This window comes from Vicugna pacos, chromosome 7 (assembly GCF_048564905.1).
Source record: "Vicugna pacos chromosome 7, VicPac4, whole genome shotgun sequence".
In the NCBI taxonomy this organism is placed as follows: Eukaryota; Metazoa; Chordata; class Mammalia; order Artiodactyla; family Camelidae; genus Vicugna; species Vicugna pacos.
Genome location: NC_132993.1, coordinates 75,700,412 through 75,721,366, shown reverse-complemented (window position 1 = coordinate 75,721,366; position 20,955 = coordinate 75,700,412). Strand labels below are relative to the sequence as shown.

The window sequence follows — 20,955 nt, the reverse complement described above, 5'->3', positions numbered from 1 at the left end:
AACAAAAGTTAGTTGAAGATAAGTGAATCTCTATAAGCCATATAATCCAACCTAATTTATTCTGGGAAAGGAGGAAGTCAGGAGGACCAGGACAATCTTTGCTTTCCATGCCTGAACAATTTCCAAATCCATTTCTTCCTCCTCTAAGTCCTGGTTACTTATCTTATTCTCCCCCTTTTCATTTTTCTGTAGAGCTTTTTCTCTTCTAGTGCTTCATGTAATCTCCAGGGTTGACAGCCATCATCTTCTTTCTGGCTTCCCTAGCTGAGCCTCTCCAATTCTCAATGAACACTTCATTTATTCTAGTTCAAGAGACTGCCGGAAAAAAAAAATCATCTTCATGGCCTCTTCCCAAGAAGACTTTCAAGTGACTTCCCCCCATCATATGTGATGTTCCTCTACCTCAAATCATATTTTCAGCCCATTTCCTTCTCCCTAGTGTGCTCCTTTGGGTCTTTTCCTTCTGACTCCTAACTCTATGATACATTCCATAAAAATCAGCTAACAGGTGGTAGGCTGCAACACATCCAGTTTCCTCCTGCCCCAAAGCCTTTCTGGTCAGGACTCACTTCCACCTTTTCTCTTCTCTATCCTCACCTAAATCTGTCCACCTTTTATATTTCTTCCTTAAATCTACTGGAACAAAACTATTCTTGCCTTAAGACCAGTTTTATTAAAAATTCACAGCATTTTCCTTTTTTGAAAAATTTCAGTGATAAATCCTTTTCTAATTCTATCCTTTCTCATGTCCTCCAGGATCTTACTTCACTAAATGCATATTTCTCTTTTGCATAAACTTACTACATTTGCGGTTTCCTCTCTCTGCCAATCTCCCTTGTCTTTTAAACAATATACAATAACAACTACAAATGTCTCAGTCTGGCTATGCCTTTGAGTTGTTGTCATTTATTCATCCCAGCGAAAAGTGTATTTTGACAGAGAACTTTTTATTTTATAACTACATTATGAGTTACTGAAAAAAAACTTTTGAGATATATGCACCCCAACGTTCACAGAAGCACTATATACCATAGCCAAGACATGGAAACAACCTAAATGTCCATCGACAGATGACTGCATAAAGAAGTTGTGGTATATTTATACAACGAAATACTACTTAGCCATAAAAATAATAAAATAATACCATTTGCAGCAACATGGATGGACCTGGAGATTGTTATTCTAAGTGAAGTAAGCCAGAAAGAGAAAGAAAATACCATATGATATCACTTATATGTGGAATCTTAAAAAAAAGACAAATGAACTTATTTACAAAACAGAAACAGACTCACAGACATAGAGAAAACAAACTTATGGTTACCAGGGGGGATAGGGGTGGAAGGGATAAACTGGGAGTTCAAGATTTGCAGATACTAACTACTATATATAAAATAGATAAACAACAAGTTTATACTGTATAGCACAGGGAACTATATTCAATATCTTGTAATAATCTATAATGAAAAAGAATATGAAAAGGAATATATGTATGTATATGTATGATTGAACTATTATGCTGTACATCAGAAATTGACACAACATGGTAAATTGACTATACTTCAATAAAAACAAAACAAAACAAAACAAAACAACTTTAGACTCAAATTACTGCAAAATATAGTCTTTTCCATGCTTCCCACATGATTATTCTTTAATTCTGTTAATATGTTTTAAATCAACTATCCTACTAAATTCATCCCTTGGATGGCAACCACCTAAATTTAAATTTTAGAAACTAAAATGCAACTTTTCTTCAGTTTTCACCTTGCCTTGTCCTCAGATGGAATTCAACCCTTACCACCACCTCTATCTCTCAGCTCCTCTTTTCTTCTTTGACAAGCATCTCTGTTACCTACTTGTTTGTCTGTCCTGCCTCTGTTAAACAAAAGGCAGAGGACAGTCCTAGCTGTTCTATGTCTGGTGGCTTGGCTACCAATGCAAGGGAGGGAAGGATGCCATGGACACTTTGCTGACCACTGTGCCAGGGGGTCAGGACCCACTACTAGCGTGGCCTTCTCTAGTTCTGTCCTTTCTGTGTAGCAAAAGCAATGAGAAAGCCTGGCTATAGCTCCTGGAAGAAGGCCCAGAAAAGTGCTTTCCATCCTGCTTTGCTTCTGGGCTCTTCAGGCTTATCCAGCCGAGGCAGATGGGGTCCTCCACGTGGCCAAGTCTGAACCCCTGGAACTCTTCCTGGGGTTTGAGCTAAAGCTATCTACTAGAAAGTGCTCCTCTCCTTTCTTTGCCTGCCCTGAACTTTTTTTTTCACTTGGAGTCTGAGGATGAGAGTAAGCTTTTCAATGGTATTTCTAGGTGCCCTGGTTCAGTTCAATCATATTTCTACCCCATCATAACACAGAGAAGACGGTTACTTCTCCGTGTTCCTCCCCGCCCCTTTTCCTCCCTCCCTTCCCCTCACTGTGATATTCCGGGGCTTCTGACCTCCATCGCATCCTCTTCAGCCTTTCCTTCAACCAATATACATGCTCTCAACTAAAATCTCCACTCAGAGGACCCCCAGATCTGTAGCTTTAACTTCACCCTTCTTCCAAGTTCTAGTTCTGAGTCAACATGTCTAAAGTCAAGTTTACATTCTTGCCCCTAAAAATCCACTCTCCTTTTAACATCTAGGTCTGTGTTTTTAGTGGTATCAAAATCCTCCAGTCACTCAGATCTGAAACACAAATGTATCTTTGACTTCTTCCTCTCCTTTCCTTGTCCTCATTTTCCACAGGTCACTAAATTATGCTCACTTATCTTAGAAATGGCTTTCAAATTCACAACAATAGTTCTATACCAATCTCTCAACTATATTTCAAGCTCCTGTTACCTTGCCAATGGTAAGTTCTCTCTTTAACCTATCTCCTTAACTCAGTATCTCTCTTTGAAAAAATTCTATATGATGGCACCAGATTGCCCTTCCAAAGCAACACTCTGAACCTATCACTCTGCTGCTCAGAACCCCAGTGGCACTTCTGTCCCTGCTAATGAAGTTCAAACCTCTTCACATGACACTAACGCACCTTCCATAGGTTTCGCCAATATATCTCTTCTCCTTGGGTTTATCATCTATTAATTTCCAACTTGCAGTCTAAACTGCAACCAAATTTCATCTGCTAGTTTTACTGTGTGAAACAATTTTCTCACATGCGGTATCGAGCTTGGGCTCTAGAGTCAGACAAACCAGGATTCAAGCTATGAACTCCACCCCTGGTAGCTATGTAACCTTGGCTAATTACATAACCTCCCTGAGCTATGGTTTTCTCATCCATAAAATAGAAAGAATAGTGGTATTTGTCTGACAGTCTGGCTCTAAGGATTTAATTAGATAATGCACATGCAGTGCAGAGTCAGCACAGGGCCTGACACAGTGGAAGGGATTCACTACCTTTTAGCTAGAATACCACTAATTATTTCTCATTCTTGGGGCATGATTGATGGATGCTTTCCTGTCTGTGTCTTCCTCATGTCATCCCTGCTGCCTGGAATGCCTCCATTCCATCTCTGTTCATTGAAATCACACTCACTCTTAAAGTCTAGGGTGAAATCCTTCCCTTCTGTGACGTCTTCTGGACTCATTACACTCTGAAGTGACTCCCTGCTTCTCTGAAATCCTAAGAAAATCTGTATCACTTGTCGGAGGCTTATCACATTGTATCATAGTTCTTTGTTTTTTAGGAGGCTTATCACAATGTATTACAGCTCATGGCAAGCTTTCTCATCTCTTGCACTCAATGTAAAGCCACTTGACCTATGGTCATTGTTGAATCATCTACTGTGCCTGGTGCAATCTCTTGCCTCCAGGAAATATTTGTTGAAACAACGGGTAAGTGAAGTTTTTATTTTACTTATCTTAAGAACAATAGGAAATACCCACAACATAAAAATAACATGAAAGTTACCTGTTATTGACATTTTATTGAGCATCTCAGCATACCTGCCCTGGGGCAGGCATTGCCAAGTGTGGTACGGTATATTAGGCATGCCATAGGATAGGACACAACTTCCTTGTCTATTTTAATTCATGTAACTTGGAAATAAAGGATTGCTTTCTTTGATAATTCATATACAATTTGGTTGATCCTCAGCAAAACTACTGGCAGCAACCTAACATCTCTCAAGACTAATATCTAAAAAGTGCTTGTTTAAATATATCCTTCAAAAAATAGCAAGGCCCCCATAAAATCAGACCAGAAGAAATGCAACATAAAAACTCAATGTGGAAAAATATTTATTCTTTCTAAAGGTCAAGTAAATGCAAATCAAATCAACCTTAAGGTATTTACCAATTAAATACAAAGAAATTTTTTAAAAAATCACTTAATACTAGGATTATGATGAAACAAACAAATATATATATATACTACCTGTGAAGTTATAAACTGAGAAGATGTTTTTGAAAAGAAATCTATGAATATGTACTTGGAGTCATGAACGCTGCAACATTTCGTTTAAGACATGGCTCAACAGAACCAGAAACTTATAGACAAAGATATATCACCATGTAAAATACTAGCAATCTGGAAATTACTCTGCCTGCAATAAACAGAAAAAGCTTTTTAGAAATGGCATCAACATAATGGAATATTATGCGGCCCTTAAAATTCACAATTATAAAGTCAATTATATCACACATTTATCATTCCTTTCGGTTGCCTGGCATCCTTCCTAAGGTTGGGAGAATTCCATACCTCATGAGTTGCAATGAGAGCCTACAGAAAGCAGAAGATGCCAGATCTTCATTTTCCCAGCCTTCCCTATAGCTGGGGCACAGACATGTGTCCTAGGATTCGCTGCTCAGATGCTCCTGCCATGCTTTAAAGAGGAGCTAGTGAGTCAGAAAGAAAGGTCAGGGAAGGTTTCTCTCTGGAGACAGTGAGAGCAGTAAGTAGATGTCATAGTGGTAGGTGATATGTTAGTTTGTTAGGGCTGCTGTAACAAAGTCACACAAACTAGGTGGCTTAAAACAACAGAAACGTATTGTCTCATGGTTCTGGAGACAGAAGTCCAAAATCAAAGTGCTGGCAGGACCGTGCCTCCCCTGAAACCTGTAGAGGAGAATCATTCTTTTGTTCTTCTAGCTTTCATCGCCACATGGCCATCTCTTTCCCTGTGCATCTCCTTCCTCTCATAAGGATATTGCTATCAGTCATTTTGGATTAAGGGCCCACCCTACTCCAGTATGACCTCATCTTCACTAGTTACGTCGGCAACTATTTCCAGATGAGGTCACGTTCTAAAGGACATCATTTGGAAATGTTAGGGGTTAGGACTTCAACCTCTCTTTTAGGGGGCCACAATGCAACCCAAGATGAGAGGTATCTACCGACCCATGTCAGCCTGTCTCCAGCACAAGCTTCAGCGTCCAGTACATGGTGGCTTCCTCCTCATGCTGGAGACCTGACTGGGCCCTTGCTTTGGGCTCGCTAGTCAACCATAGCCCTCCTAGAAATTCTAGAAGCTAATGTCCCTTAATAATTCTTTTCCTACTTAAATGAGCTACATTTCTGTTGTTTTCAACCAAGAATGCTATACAACTATCTAGAAGTATAAAAATATTTATGTGTCTATGGGTTTTGATAAATTTTTAATGACATGTATCTACTCTTATGGTATCATACAGAATAAGAATAGTTTTGCTGCCTTACAAAACTCTGTGCTCCACCTACTCATCTCTTCCTCCTACCTAACCCCTGGCGACCCCTGATTTTGCTTCCTGTGTCCATAGTTTTGTCTTTTCTGGAATGTCATATATTTGGACTCCCATGGCGTGAAGCCTTTTCAGATTGACTTCTTTGACTCAGCAATATGCATTCAAAGTTCCTTCATGTCTTTTCTTAGCTTGATAGCACATTTCTTTTTATTACTGAATAATATTCTGGATATACCACAGTTTATCCATTCATCAACTGAAGAACAAATGTACAAAGAGCGAACCCCAATGTATACTTTAGACTTTAACAACAATGTATTAGCATTGGCCCATCAATTTTAACAAGCGTTCCATACTAATGCAAGATATCAATAGGGGAAACTGGGCAGAGGGAGAGGGTCATATGCAAATTCCCTGTACTTTTGCCCATTTCTCCTGTAAACCTAAAACTGTCCTGAAAAACTTATTAATTAAAAGTATATTTATGTATCACATTAAATGAAAAAATCGGGCTAGAAAATGGAATTGTTTTATGATTATATGCATGTGAAAATATGTACTTAGGGAGTCAAGAACTGGAAAGTAACATTAGGAAAATATTATATCGGGGTTGGGGTGAGGGTATAGCCATGGTTTACCAATTTTTCACCATTGTCTTCCATATTATGTACTTTTCTTAATTTTCAGAATTTCTGGAAGAAGTGGGAAGGAAAGAAACAATGAACGAATCAAAGTCTGTAGTATCCAATCTGATACGATAACTTATTATTTTCTTAGTAGGAATTTCAAAATAGCATTTGGAGATAGGGAATCCATCTACCACTCTGGTATTAGGAAAAAAATATCAAGTATCATTCACAGAATAGTTAAGACTGACAGCCACTCAATCAAGTTCTCAAGTCAGAAATTTTATCATAACTATTTTGTTGTTAGCACCTAGTACAGGCATCACAAACAGAATATTTGTTGTTGAACAGTTATTAATAGTTGTATGAGTAAGCAAGTGTCCTTGATAAAGGATTAAAAATTTATTCTCCCACTTTTCTGTTACAATTTCCAATTTCTTGGCTCCACTCAAACTGACACTAGTTGTTGAATAAAAAGTTATGCTCTTAAATCAATTTCTGTACTCCTTGTTTTTCATCATGATCTCAATTATATGCTAATGGAGTTAACATTTACTGGTGGTGTAACAATATGGGGCAATTTGTTTTCTTCTCAGACTGACCCATGAATGAATGCTAATGACCATTAAATCCAAACACATTCTGAGCAATGCCATTATTAAATGTTGGAAACACACTCATTTGACATGGTGGATAAAAATTTTAGATGGCAACATTAACTGAATTTGTCAAAGTTCTTTTCAAATCAGTAAGAGAGTTCAACCCTCAAAACTGAACTGTTAAGACTGCTGGTAGGTAGCATGAAATTGAATGCAACGAGCCTGTTTTGGATCACTGCTTAGCTGCTAAGGTCAATAAGACTTTGTGCCATCTACAGTTTATGCATAAATCTAACAGCATAAACAGATACTCTAGCCAATTTACATTCTCAGCAGCAACTCTACATTTACAATTTTCTTCTGTCTTCTGAAAGGGGGAAAAAGAACAATTTAATTGATTGCACATAGTGTCTCCCCTACAATTTTCTTAAAAATATCAGGACAGCTGTGTTTCATTTCCTCAAATTGGGGTACAATCATATTTTGCTCAGAATACAGAGGATCCTCAGAAACTCTATTAAATGCTTAACAATGTTCTCCTTCCACAAGATCCTTTAAAAAATCCACACAGAAATTCATCTGCTAGGGATCCTGAAAAACTCATCAGCTGCAATTTCCTCTTCTTATTACTGAAAATCTATGTTTCTTAAAAAGCAAAAGGGCAATTCTAATTAAGAGGATATTTTTCACATGGATAAAGTATGAAAGCCCCTGTGACTGATGGTTCATCATTTTTGTTATAACTTTGATTCTCCATCTACCATTTATACTAAATGCAAATGAACAGGTATCAAAGGAAAAAATAAACTTTTGTGTGATATAGCTCTCTTTCATTGATATAATGGAGAAATAAAGTGCCACATTAAGAAGAGATGAAGGTGACTGGGACTTTGTGCTATACACCAGAAACTGACACATTGTAACTGACTGTACTTTAATTTAAAAAATGATTAAAAATTTATTAAATTTAAAAAATAAAAAAAAATTTAAAAAAGAAGAGATGAAGGGATTCATTTAACTATCCTAACTCTACTGTAATATAATCCTTTTTTAAAGTCTGTTTTTTCTAGTAAGTGAGAGAATTTTATATTTTAAATCACTTTTTAATGCAGAAAAGAAATTACTCTGGCTTGTGGGTCAAATTAAAAGTTAAAAAAGTTAAAAGGTTCCTGGCAAAAAAACAGGCAATCTCATCCACAATTTGGAAGCCTTGTCTGGTGCTATGATGGAAATACAAAATAGTCATAAACAAAGACCCTAGGATACTAAAAACAATGGGAGATGGCATTTCTATGAGTAAACGCTGTTTCTAGTGCAGAGCATACCATCGTTTGGAGCATCCTAGAAAGGTTCTACCAGAGGTGAAGGACATGGAGCTGAGTTCTCTTAGAGAAGGCAGGAGGAGCACATGGGTGAAGAGCATGGACTCAAGCCAGATAACCTGGGTTCCAATTCCCACTCTACCTCTGACTGACTATGGGACCTTAAGAAAGTTATCTTACTGCTATGTGCCTCAGTTTCCTCACCTATAAAATAGGTATAATAGCATCTCCCCCTTAGGATTGTTCTGAGGATTAAATGAGCTGATATAAAAAGACTTTGAAAAAAAAAGAAACAATAGTGAAGCCTTGGAGCAGGGTCCTGGTTACCAAGGCTATTGCCCCCAGGATCATACCTCTGCCCCTCCCTTAAATAGAAACTACTCTTACCTAAGTATCAGGAGGCAAAGAGAAGAAACAAGAACTGTTTAGAACCTGTGAAGCCCAAGATGGTGGGGAATTTGATCTTCAGTGGACCTTGAGCGTCATTATACGGTCATTGTAACACAATAGCATGCTAAGTGACACGCCCGCCAGCGCCATGACAGTTGACAACTGCCATGACAATACCTGGAAAAGCCCACGTACAAGGACAGAAAAGAAAGGCAATTGATTCCAGCATACCTGAAACAAGGACAGGATGGCAGAAGTCTCCCGGAAAGGACCACGTGGCCCAAAGCTACGGCTGGGGCTGTCTCTACTGGCCATCTTGGCTGACAAGCTCCTCAGTCGAGCACTTTTCTTCTGAGCAATAAAGTGTCTGTTCACTTTGGGGAAAAAAAGACCTTGGAGGAGTACCTGACACATAAGTTCTTTCTAAATCTGAGCCAGAATAATTGTTGTGGATGTTGAGGATTCAGAGAAGAACCAAGGGCAAAGGCCAACTGGAAGATCAGGCATATCCTGGCAAAGACAAACAAGGTGGGGATGCAAAATCTACAACATGGCCTTTATGTCAAGCTGGGTTTAACAACACCTAGTTCATGTGAGAGAAGAAGCTGGTTAGCACCACCTGGGGTCTCACTCTGTTGGCTGATGCTGACCACCAATCTGACTGCTCTGATGGGGATGGAATCTGCAGGTGGCAACAAGTCAGAGCCTATCCTTTTCCTTCCCTTTGCCTGACATATTCTAAGCCAGTAGTTGATTATGAAAAGAGACCAGTAGCTACCATTTCTTCTTCTAAGATTGCAAGGAAGTGGGTTAGGAGCCGGTTTGCAATCCATCCTCTTCCTTTATTGTGTATGGTTGTGGGGTGGACTAGAAGGAGATGAAGAGCTTTGGAAAGAAAGAGGGCAAGTGACTAGTTCAAATCTCCTTGTAAACATGCTAAGGACAGATCTGATAAATGAATGGTATTTACTAGCAGAAGAGTTCTTATCAATAGAATACTTTTAGTAGGATGTGCCTGGATTGCTTATGGCAAACATAGCTGGAATCTACAAATTTATGAGACAGAAATAGAAAATGTCACATAAATTATGGAACTCTCTATTATAAAATGGACATTCTACTTTTATATAAGCCATATGAACTGCACACATCACTTACATACCTTCTGTGTTTATCTTGGCCCAGAGTGTATCCTGGTGCAACAAGAAAGGACCTGGGGTACTGTGTTGCAGATTCTAGACCACTCCCTGCTTTGCCTATGCCCTGCAATTATTTGTATCCTTGAAATTATTAGTGAAGCTTGATACTGGATAAGATCATTATAATGTGTGAGTAAGATTTCACTATTTGGTGCTTTGTGTTATCTACGTTTATTGTGAATAACTGATAAACAATTCTACTTTCATTTCTTCCCTCTCTGTGACAGTCTTCACAGAGCAGCCGCACACAGGGAGGCAGGGGAGTGGAGTGGATTGGTAAAGAGCAGGAGCACTGGATGTGATGCCACCTCTCATAGGTTGCAAAATTCTGCACAAGTTATTTGATCTGTCTTTACTTCAGCCTCCTCATCTGTCAAATGGAGAGAGCCAAGCTTCCTCCAGACACTGCTGAGAGGATTAAATGAACAATGTCATATACATAAGGGGCTTAATACATTGCTTAAAACCACAGTAAACACTCATTAAGTCATAGTTCTTGTTGAAATTGAGGGGAGATCTTACTGGATCTTAGATTAGTGCCTTTTGCTGGCAGACAAGAAGTAGTAGAGAGGTAGTAAAATGAGAAAGATCACATTCTTTTCACCTTAATTTTATGCCAATGTGCTTCTTGTTCTGATCTGAACAATCAGAAAGGAGCTGTGCATGGAGAACTTCAGCCACATCTTCTGTGGCTTAAACAGATTTTTAAAAAACAACTTAAAATATTGCTACTTGTTTTGCACCTGTTTTCTGGAGCTAGCAAATCTAGTTCCATAGATTGCCACAAATTTAAATAAATGTTTTTACTTTTTAACATCTGAATTACAGTACTGCAGTATTATTTCTAAAAGGAAAATTTTTCTTTGGTTTACTTTCAATATTGCCCTTGTTGGAACTGCTTTTCATGTGTGTGCTATTTGTCCTGCTCATATTCTGATAGACTCAAATGAAATTAGGACAAACCCACAACCATAAAAGGAGTTGAAAGGAGAAATTTTGTCTTCTGAGGACTTCTTCTGGGTAGCCTATTTTCATGTTCTAAACCTGTTACTTCTAAGCCTCAATTAGGTCTATGATGGGTGATTTTAGGAAAAGAGCAGGGAGAGTCCTTGAAGGACACACATGTTTCCTGCATGTTTCAAAGAATTAAGACTTTTTAATTCCAAAAATATACAAAAACTATATAAACTATCTTTCCCTCCTGTCACCGTTTGTCACAAAGTTATACTAGTATCTAGCCAAAATAACCTGCCCTTCGGAGTAATGACTCCAAGGTATTCTTAATACATTGCAGCTATTTATCATCTTGTTAATCCTTTCACATATAAAGATAAGAAATCAACATTGTTATCAATAAGAAGAACTACTGGAACCCAGAACTGAACTTGTAAGTCATAAATCGAGAGGTTAACACATTCAAAACCAACTGGCCACCAGCACGCGTGAGATGGAGTTGTAACAAGTTCCACACAGGTTCAGCCCTTATTACCTTTTAACTAAAATATCCTCGTTGAAATTAATCCAATTGGAAAGAGTCTACTTTTAGGAGGGCATAGTCAACATGCCTTCTCTGTTCTGCAGTGTTTAAGGCACAGGAGAAGGTGTTTTCCATTAAAATAATTTCTCGCTGGGTCCTATAAAATTCCTGTTTTCTTGCATGATTGAGGAAATGAATCACTTCTGAAAATCACTTAGAATCACACTGAGATACTCAAGACACATCAGCATTAGACATTTGCCTTTGCCAAGCCATCCTTCAAATGTTTTAATTTACATGTTTACTGATATCTTTCTTAGCTGCTTCTTTGTAGAATCATTAAGATCGTTTGGTGATTATCTTTGTATGATCCATATTAATCAACACAATATTAAGTACATTTTTACACACACTTGCCTCACTGCTGCAAAATAATGTGCTGTTCATGTCCTTTGAATGACCTTGTTTGAATCTTTAATAAGATGTGTTATAACTCACACATGACTTAGTGGGTCAGTTTAATGGTGAAATATTCCAGATTATGGATTATTACACCCCGTTAGTCACTAAATTTGTTAACTTTTAACTTGTTTTCACATTCATTATGTTATCCAGTTGATTCTCACAGCAGCCCTGTGGAGACAGACAGACACACACACACACACACAGCTAAATCATTAAAACATAAAATAAAACAAAACCTGGAGTACTGCCATAGAATTTGGAGGAAGCAGGGCCAGTAGAAATGAACCGAGAATCTGAACTAGAGTCACCCGTGTAGTTTCCACTGAAATAATACCGAAAACTTGGAAAGACAGAGAGATTTTCTCCCCACCTTCCAACTCCCTGCCCTGACTCTTCCTGGCCCCTGGACCCAATAATCTAGCACCAGAACCAATCAAAAACCTCTGCACTATCTTCTGCCATGAATTTGTTATGTACGGTTACTAAGTGTTAGCAACACCCATTCTCCTTGGGTACCTCCCGCTACATTCATTCCGAAATTCTTACACCCAGGAAACTATGGGAACCAGAAAAGGGAGGAGATGAGCATGAGAAAAGGAGGTATACCATCAGTGCATGGCTTTCTGAGAGATACAAGCTCTAATGAAGTTGGCAGGAGAGCAAATTGATAGTGCTATGCACCAGAAATTGACACAACATTGTAAACTGACTATACATATACATATACATATACATATACATATACAGAGAGAAAAAATAAAACAGCCAAAAAAAAAAAGAAAGAAATTTTTCGACCTGTAATGAGCCTGCTAATTTATAATACTCCACTAATTCCATTTCTAGGAGTCAAGAGAAATTGTCAAACATACAAGCAAAGATTTATGTTCAGAGATATTTGTCACATTATTTGTAACAGCAAATCATTGAAAATCACTCAGGCACCCAAAAAGAAGGGAATAGTTACATGTTTTAGTTATTTCAATATAATGAAATAGTATGCATTCACTTTATTTTCAGAACTACTGGACAAATGGGAAAATATTTACAATCTGCTCACAAGATAACATCTGCTAATAGTACTTATCCTTGGATAGTGAGATTATGAGAAATTTTTAACTTTTCAGCAAAAAGTTAAGTCTATTCTTGAACAGAAACAAATCTTCTGAGAACTGGAGCAACACCAAGGATTCACCCAATATTCTTTGATAGTTTTAAGCCTTAATAACTTTCAGATACATAGACACACACACACAGTTTTAAACTTTCTGACAGATTTTATCAAATCAAGATGTAGGAAGGCCACTTTTTTAGTTTTCTGAGCAAGGAGCAAGGACTGAGGGCTACTTTCTTCTCTCTCAACAGGGTTAGACAATCACTCCACTAGTGCTGCGACTCCTTTTCTGTCCCACCTGCCCCCTCAGCACAAAACGTAGGCATTGCTAGTCTATCACAGAGCTCATTCCAACCAACATAAATATGTCTCAGACTTCTGCCTTGAGCATCCAGACAGCCACTACCCACTAGCTCATAATTGGCATATGGAGTGTAATCTATTTGCAATTTCTGAGATAGACTGTACTGATCAACACTATGAAGTTGTGGTGAAAAAATGAACTGGGCCTGATAGCTTCCTTCTTGGTTTCAAGGGCTGAGCTCCAATCATAATCTGCTCGATTCACATAACACCAGTGTAGAACAACAGAGTTGTATCATACTGTCCAGTACTGATCAATATTTGGGGAATGCAGAAAACTATCATATTTACTCTATATATCTGAAGATCTGGTGAATAAATTACCAGCTGGTATGTATAAACACTACACATTCATATGTGAAAGTTAAATCCAATCTGGAGAAAAACTGTTCCCAAAAGAACAAGATAGCTCAAAAATTAACCTTTGCTATTGGCTGAAACTGGACAACAAGGGAGTCTGAAATAACAGAAATGAGGAAAAAATATAATTCAAACATTCCTCTTGCATAGATTAGATACTGTTAAAACCAGGAAAGAAGGTTCAAAGATCGAAGGAGTGGACTTAGTCATTGCAAACTGTGCTGGATAATAAAACTGGGTCAGAAAAGGCCCACTCACATGTCTCTGGGTTTGTTGGGCCAAGCAAATAGTCCAATATGTGAAAGTAGGGAATTTCTGGGTTTCCTAATCCATCCCATTTTAGAAGAAGGCTCAAAAGAAATACAAACCATAGGCAATCTGATTATAATCCTATCCCCAGAGACAGTGAAATTAGTTGACAGCCAGCGCTGAAGTGAAAAATCACTGGATTTAGAATGATAATAATACATAGGTTCAAGTCCACCTTATCCCATTTACTAGATCTTTTTTTTAAGATGAAAGAAATGCATGCTCTTTATTGTTAGAAATTATGGAAATGTTAGAAATTAAATCTATACATCAGACTTAGAGGACATAATTTAAAGCATAAAATGCTTTTAATCAGGAAAAGAGAAATAGTTATTCTTACTTTATTCCAAATATATAATGTAGCTAAGGACTGAGGAGAATCAAACTACATCATAGCTCCTCCTGTGGGTTAATCTATCTTTTTTTAGTTTATAGCCACTTTGGGCTGCCTTGCTTTACTTAGAAAAAATAAAATAAACTGAATCATAATTCTTTTAAGCATTACTTGGGTCAAAGCTAAGTTTTATTCCATGACTAGTTCAGACTTGGATAGTGGAAAGTTGTCCCAAGGTTTAAATTTAATATACATACATGTTTTAATGTATCTGAAAATATACATTAAATTTCTTAAATGATCAGTCCATAATTTTTAATCTGAAAAGCTGAAAACTATAAAGCAGCCATGATTATATTATCTAAAAACAGAGTAGCAATTCTATTTTGCTCTCAGCCACTTTCCTTTCTCATCTCTTCTACAACAATGTCACATGCTCCTCATTTTCCGTTTATTCTTTAACCACTGATAACTGCCCTCTGCCCTCACTACACTAGTTGGTCATCATCTACTTTGTCTTCTTTTTGCAGTCTTTCTCCCTTGACTTTACTAACATTCTCCTAGTTCTTTTTTTTTTTCTTCTTTTTTTCCCCTCTCAGACTTCTACATTTCTACACTTGCGTTTTTACCTGCTTGGCCTTTAATCTGTTACCCTCCCTCCTTTTCTTCCATTTTTATCACTTAATTTTCTCTTTTAAAAAAATTATTTTATTGTAAGGACAATTAACATGATCTCTACCCTTTTCACAAATTTTTGAGGGTACAAAACATTATTGTTGACTATGGGTACAATGCTGTACAGCAGATCTCTAGCTCTCTTTAGTCATGCTTAACGGCAACTTTATGTCCCTTGATTAGTAACTCCAAAGACGCCACACAAGTGGCCAACAGGTACAGAAAAGGTACTCAATATCACTAATCATCAGGGAAATGCAAATTCAAAACCACAATGAGATACCACCTTATACCTATCAGGACGGCTATTATCAAACAACAAAAGCCAAGTGTTGTCAAGCATGTAGAGAAAGTGGAACCCTGTGCATTGCAAAATGGTGTAGCCGTTATGGGAAACAGTATGGAGTTTCCTCAAAATATTAAAAGTAGAACTACCATACAATCCAGCAATTCCACTTCTGGCTACTTATTAAAAGAACTGAAATCAGTATCTCAAAGAGATATTAGTATTCCCACATTTATTGCAGCATTACTGACAACAGCCAAGATGTAGAAACACCTTAAATATCAATCAGCAGATAAATGGATAGACAAATTTTGATAGATACATACAATGGAATATTATTTAGCCTTAATAAGAAGAAAGTTCTGTAATATATGACAGCATGAACGAACCTCAAAGACATTAAGGTAAATAAAATAAGCCAGTCACAGGAAGTCGCATGATTCCACTTAAATGAGGTATCTAAAATCATCAAATTCACAGAATCAAAGAGTGGAATGGTGCTTGTCAGGGACTGTGGAGAGGGAAAAATGGGGAATTATTAGTTATGTAACTTTTACTTAAACTTTCTAGATGGTTGCCATGAAAGAAAATGTGATAATTCAAATAAAATTATTTCACCACCAATGGGAAATGAGGCACAAAGAACTTAGTTGAGCTCTACTGATTATGTTCCCGCCACCTCTCAGGTTGAGATCCTAAACATCTTTTAAGTCCTAGGTCACACCCCAGTGACACCAAGGTTTTCCCCATTCTTAATTTCTTTTGCTTCATAAGATCCACATAGCAGTTTTTGTGCCTTCTTTATAGAACTTATCCTATCTACTCTTAAAACAATTTTTGTTCTTGACTATCTGCTCAAAACTTTAAATTACTTAAGGGCAGGGATTATGTTTTATAATCTTCCCCCAACCACAGAACCTAGCAGAGTGAAATTAGCATCTAGCTAAGCAACTGGCATCTACGTGAGAGTAACCTGGAGAAAGAAGGAGTAATTCTTATATCCAACAGAGGGTCAGATGTGTTATTCAGGATATCCTTTGAACCCTCACTTCAATCTAATGAGGTAAGTCTTGTAAGAGCAACTGTGGCTCAGAAGGGTTCCCGAGGCTACCCAAGATCCACCAGCTATTAAGTGGCCAAAGTCTAAGGGCTTTCTAACTCATAACCAAAGAGGTATAGGTTATTAAGCACAGTTTTCCAGAAAGACAGACACTGTAGATATCCTAGAATGTTCCCTAAACTATAAATTCCCTGAAAGTAGAGCGTGTGTTGTATGTCTTTTTGAATTCCACTGGTTTTAGCACACTGCCTTTGGTCACAAGAAGAGAACAGTGAATATCTGTTGTCTCCATTGCATTTCCCAGTCAGTCACCTGGGACACCTGACATGAGCTGGCCACCATACAGCAGCAATGACATCATATTTTCTTCCTGCACACCTACACATATCTCTCTCTGAGAACGAATTTAATTCAGTAGAAAGATCATGGGCTCTGGAGTCATTTGACCTGGGTCTGAATTCTACCACACAAACTGTGGGAATGTTACTCACCCTCTGACTTTAATTCATGTATTAATTAAAATGGAGATAGTTATAACAACATCCTAGGGTGATTCTGAGGAATCAATGATAGAAAATATATGAATTCCCTTGCATATAGCAGATAGGCAACTGTCAGCCTTTCTGTGCTGTTATAACAGAAACTCGGTGACCTATAAATGACAGAAATTTATTTCTTACAGTTGTAGAGGCTGGGAAGTCCAAGATCAAGCACCAGAAGATTTAATATCCGGTATGGGCCTGATTCCTGGTTCATAGATGGTCGTCTTCTTGTTGTGTCCTCGTATGATGGAAGGGATGAGGGAGATTTCTGGGGTCTCCTATATCACCTAATCACTCCCAAAGGCCCCACCTGCTGATACCATCACAGTGGGGATTAGGTTTCAACACGTGAATTTTGGGGGCACACAAACATTCAGTCTACAGCAGCAATATATCTTAGTTATCTCTTCGACCCTGTACAATCACTGCTAGTGTCGGCTATGAAACTGTTCTCTTAACATGTCCAGCTCAGCCTGCATTCTGCAGGTAAAACTCTCCCTCTAACGTCTGCCTGCAAGGATGCTGCGCTGGCCCCAGTCTACAATCATTGGACTCACAGTTTCCAGGCAAATAGGAATATATCTGCAGCACAATTACATCTCCATTCATCTGGGTCCCAGCTCACCAGAAAGCTCCCAATTGGCAAGGATCTAGGTGGAGAGTGGCTGGGTTATAAATGGAAAGCTTTAAATTAGTGAAGACTTTGACTTGACAGCATACTTGTGAAAATTTATGAATCCTTATCTAGAGGACAATAAAGGAAAAAGAGACTCCTAGCCAGATACAGTTAGAAATGAGTCACTCTGTATTAGAATTCTAGCTGTCACTTTACCTGTTCGATTTAGGGAAACTTGCTAACTTTTTTAAGCTTCCATTTCCTATTTTATAAACAGGAATAATGAATCTTACTTCTCAAGCTCTTGGGAGGAATAAAGGGAATTAGAGGAAGTGAATGTGGCTTGCCTACAGCCTAACGTGTAATAAACTAATGTATGCCAAATCTAAATCTTCTCAGACATATCCATGCTTTAAGTATTCTGATTGGCCCCAAAGTTCTAAAACCAAAATTTATAATTTAAAGAATTGTCAGGAATATAATGATTGGGAGGCAGTATAGTATAGTGGTTAAAATCTAGGACTTTTGATTGAAAATAGTTTGAATTTGAATCCTGGATCCACTGTTATTGTGTGACTTTAGACAACTTATCTACCTTCTCTTTGCCCAGTTTATAACATGAAGATAATCATAGCACCTAGTTTGTTAGACTATTGACAGGATGAAGAGAGAAAGTTTATGTAAAGCACTTAGGAGAATGCCAGGCACATGATAACTCCCAAGTAAATCTTAGCTATCATTGTTTGGGAACATGTTTTTTTTTATTTTAATTGAGGTAACACTGGTTAATAACACTACATAAGTTACATGTGTACACATTCTATTCCTACTTCTGTACACATTATAGCATGTCACCACCAAAAACTGACTTTCCACCCATCACCATACAGTTGATCCCCTGGATTTTATTTTTACTTTACTGCTCACCTAATAAGTTAAGCAGTAAATGTACTACTGAGGTCAGCAATGAGAAATATTTTATTTCCTGTCATTTCTTCATTATTTATAAGTAAAAGTGCAGGGAGGCAAAATAATAGTTTTTAAAACCATAAAATATTAAACAGGAGAAAGCAGTATCTCAAATGTCATTTTTACTTCATTCTGTAATTCTGTAGTACTTAAACTGTTCTGCTAGGCTCAAAAATCTGATCAGTAGGAAAACAGGCTGAACAGATCAGAAAAACAATCCCATCATGAGCTTACCTTAAGTAAAAAGTAAGATCTCACAAATATAATCAACACTATTTTGAAAAAACTACCCACCTAAATTTATTAGAAACATAAAAAATCACGCAAACACACACACACACACTCACCCACACTCCTCCCCTTAAAACCTCAGGTAACTACAGTAGGTGTAACAATTTGTTGAGAAAATTTTATGGACCTGATCAGTTAATTAGCAAGTATCAGCAGTAGACCAGGGTGAAACAACAAATTTGAGAACAACCTAATTTTCACCTCCTTTGTACAGGTAATTCTAGAGGAGTTTATTTGCTTATTTTTGCTCGAACTACATAATCAATTACAAAGTCAAGGAACTTAGAGTCCCTATAAGGTAGCATAGAAGATGAAAATACAAAATGGTTCAATAAATATTTAGCTAGGTTCATAGGTAGCTGGTTACCACCAAAAAAAGGGGGCGACCTGCTCACCTGAGTTTTTCTGGTCTGATTCATGGAGGTCAGCTACTCTGCCTCCTTAAAAGGCTTCTCTGACACAGTAGAGGCAGAAAAGCACGGAGACAAAGTGCTAGTTTGAACCAGTGCAGTTTGTCTTATACTTTTATGGCTCAATTCTGATCCCTTTTATGACTGGAGAAGTGACTACTGTGATTTACTGCTACTAACCAGGGTCAAAAGTCAGTAACCTTGATTCTCAAGTCAGATATTACCCTTCAAAATATATGCTCTAAAATATAGTGTGCATTTCACAAAGAATTTTACTTCAGTAAAAATGGACCTATAATCAAATCATTATTGATCTCTAATGAATCACATAAACATTTAAAAAAGAAATCTTTGCTTCATTTGGCTTAAAGTCTAACTCCAAAGATATTTAATTAATTGTAATTATATTTTGAAAATTTAAAAATATTTCATTTCAAATATTAAACATGACTATTTCACCCATATCTATTACAGAAAGTAGGAAATCAAGAAAATAATTGTCTAAGTGATCGCATTAAAATAATTATTTAAAGATTTAGCTTATCGACCAAGATACAAGACACCATTCTTCTTGAGAGTAGGGTAAAACTCTATTCTCTCTCTAGAAAAAGGGTCAGCCAAGCTTTTCTTCAAAGGGCCAGACAGATCTTTGAACTTCAGGCCATATAATCTGCTATAACTCCACAAATTATATTGTTATAGCACAAAAGCAACCATAGATTAGTATGTCAACAAATGAGCACGGCTGTATTCCAGGAAATCTTTGTCTATGGCCACTGAAATGAGAATTTCATGTAATTTTCACATATCACAAAATACTCTTCTTTTGTTTTTTTTCAATCATATCAAAATGCAAAGATCATTCTTAGATAATAAGCTGCACAAAACCAGGTGGCAGGCCAGACCAGGCCTGGTAGCTGTACCGTGCCGACCCAGCTCTGAACACTGCAAAGAAATGACACCTCCATTACAGGCTTTCTGTCTTATAAGAAGAGAGAATGAGCACTTAGGCTCATTTTGATCCCCGGTGCCACCAAAACCACAGGCCATTCTGGAGAGATCCTGGAGGTTTACTTCATAATTTTTTCTCCTTTTTTTTAGCCTCCAAAGATATCTTTAAGCACGCTTGTAAAAATGGTATAAAGAGATCTGAGAATTAAAAACTTATCCAAAGACCAAAGCAGTGCACTCAAAAGGAGAAAAGCAGAATAGCTCTATCATTAATTGTATCTTTTCCTCATTCATTCATTCAGTCATCCAGGTAATAAAATTCTGCAGTGTCTATTCTACACACAGTGCCTGGAGAAGTGCTAGGGGTGCAGAGGTGAAGAAGACACAGTCCTTGCCCTAAAGGCACCCAGACAGGCAATTAAACTCGGATTCCACACACTAAGCTACACTGTGCTATGTGCTGGGGTGCAGGCATCCTCACTCCATCTCGGGAGGACCCAAGTCAAATAACTACCCCTCACCTGTGCGGCAAAGCCTTCTCTAGTACGATATCTGAACTGAGTCTCAAAGAAAGAGTTTGCCAAGGAAGGTGAACTAGAAAAGAATAAGCAGTTTATTTGCAAAAGCCCTTGGCGAAGCAAACAGACACAACTCCCTAATTTAAACTTTCATATAAAGTTACTTTAATTAGGTTGTGGGGTCTCTCCCACCTCCCTGGAATTTGGATCTGAGAATATTCATGGACTAAGTGATCAGACTGGTAATAAAAAAGAGGACCTTTCCTGTTCTATTTGCTCACAAATCTCAGTGTTTCAAACCTGCAGCACTTCCAGTGGGAGTAACTATTCAGTCATCCAAAAGTATTTACTGGTTGGAAGGTCTTTTTGATAACCTTTTTGAGTTTATCCCGCTATTTTTGATTATACCCGTGTGGCATCATGCTAAATAAT

General features: G+C 37.7%; 1 protein-coding gene across 1 annotated transcript in view; it reads right to left on the bottom strand.

Annotated features, from left to right (window-relative positions):
* LHFPL3 (LHFPL tetraspan subfamily member 3) overlaps nt 1-17,376 on the bottom strand; it is a 404,020-nt gene extending 386,644 nt beyond the window's left edge. Inside the window, exon 1 of the mRNA XM_072965207.1 lies at nt 17,326-17,376. The gene's annotated coding sequence lies outside the window, so the exon portion shown is untranslated. The remainder of the gene's footprint in view (nt 1-17,325) is intronic.
* Between the last annotated feature and the right edge of the window lie 3,579 nt (nt 17,377-20,955).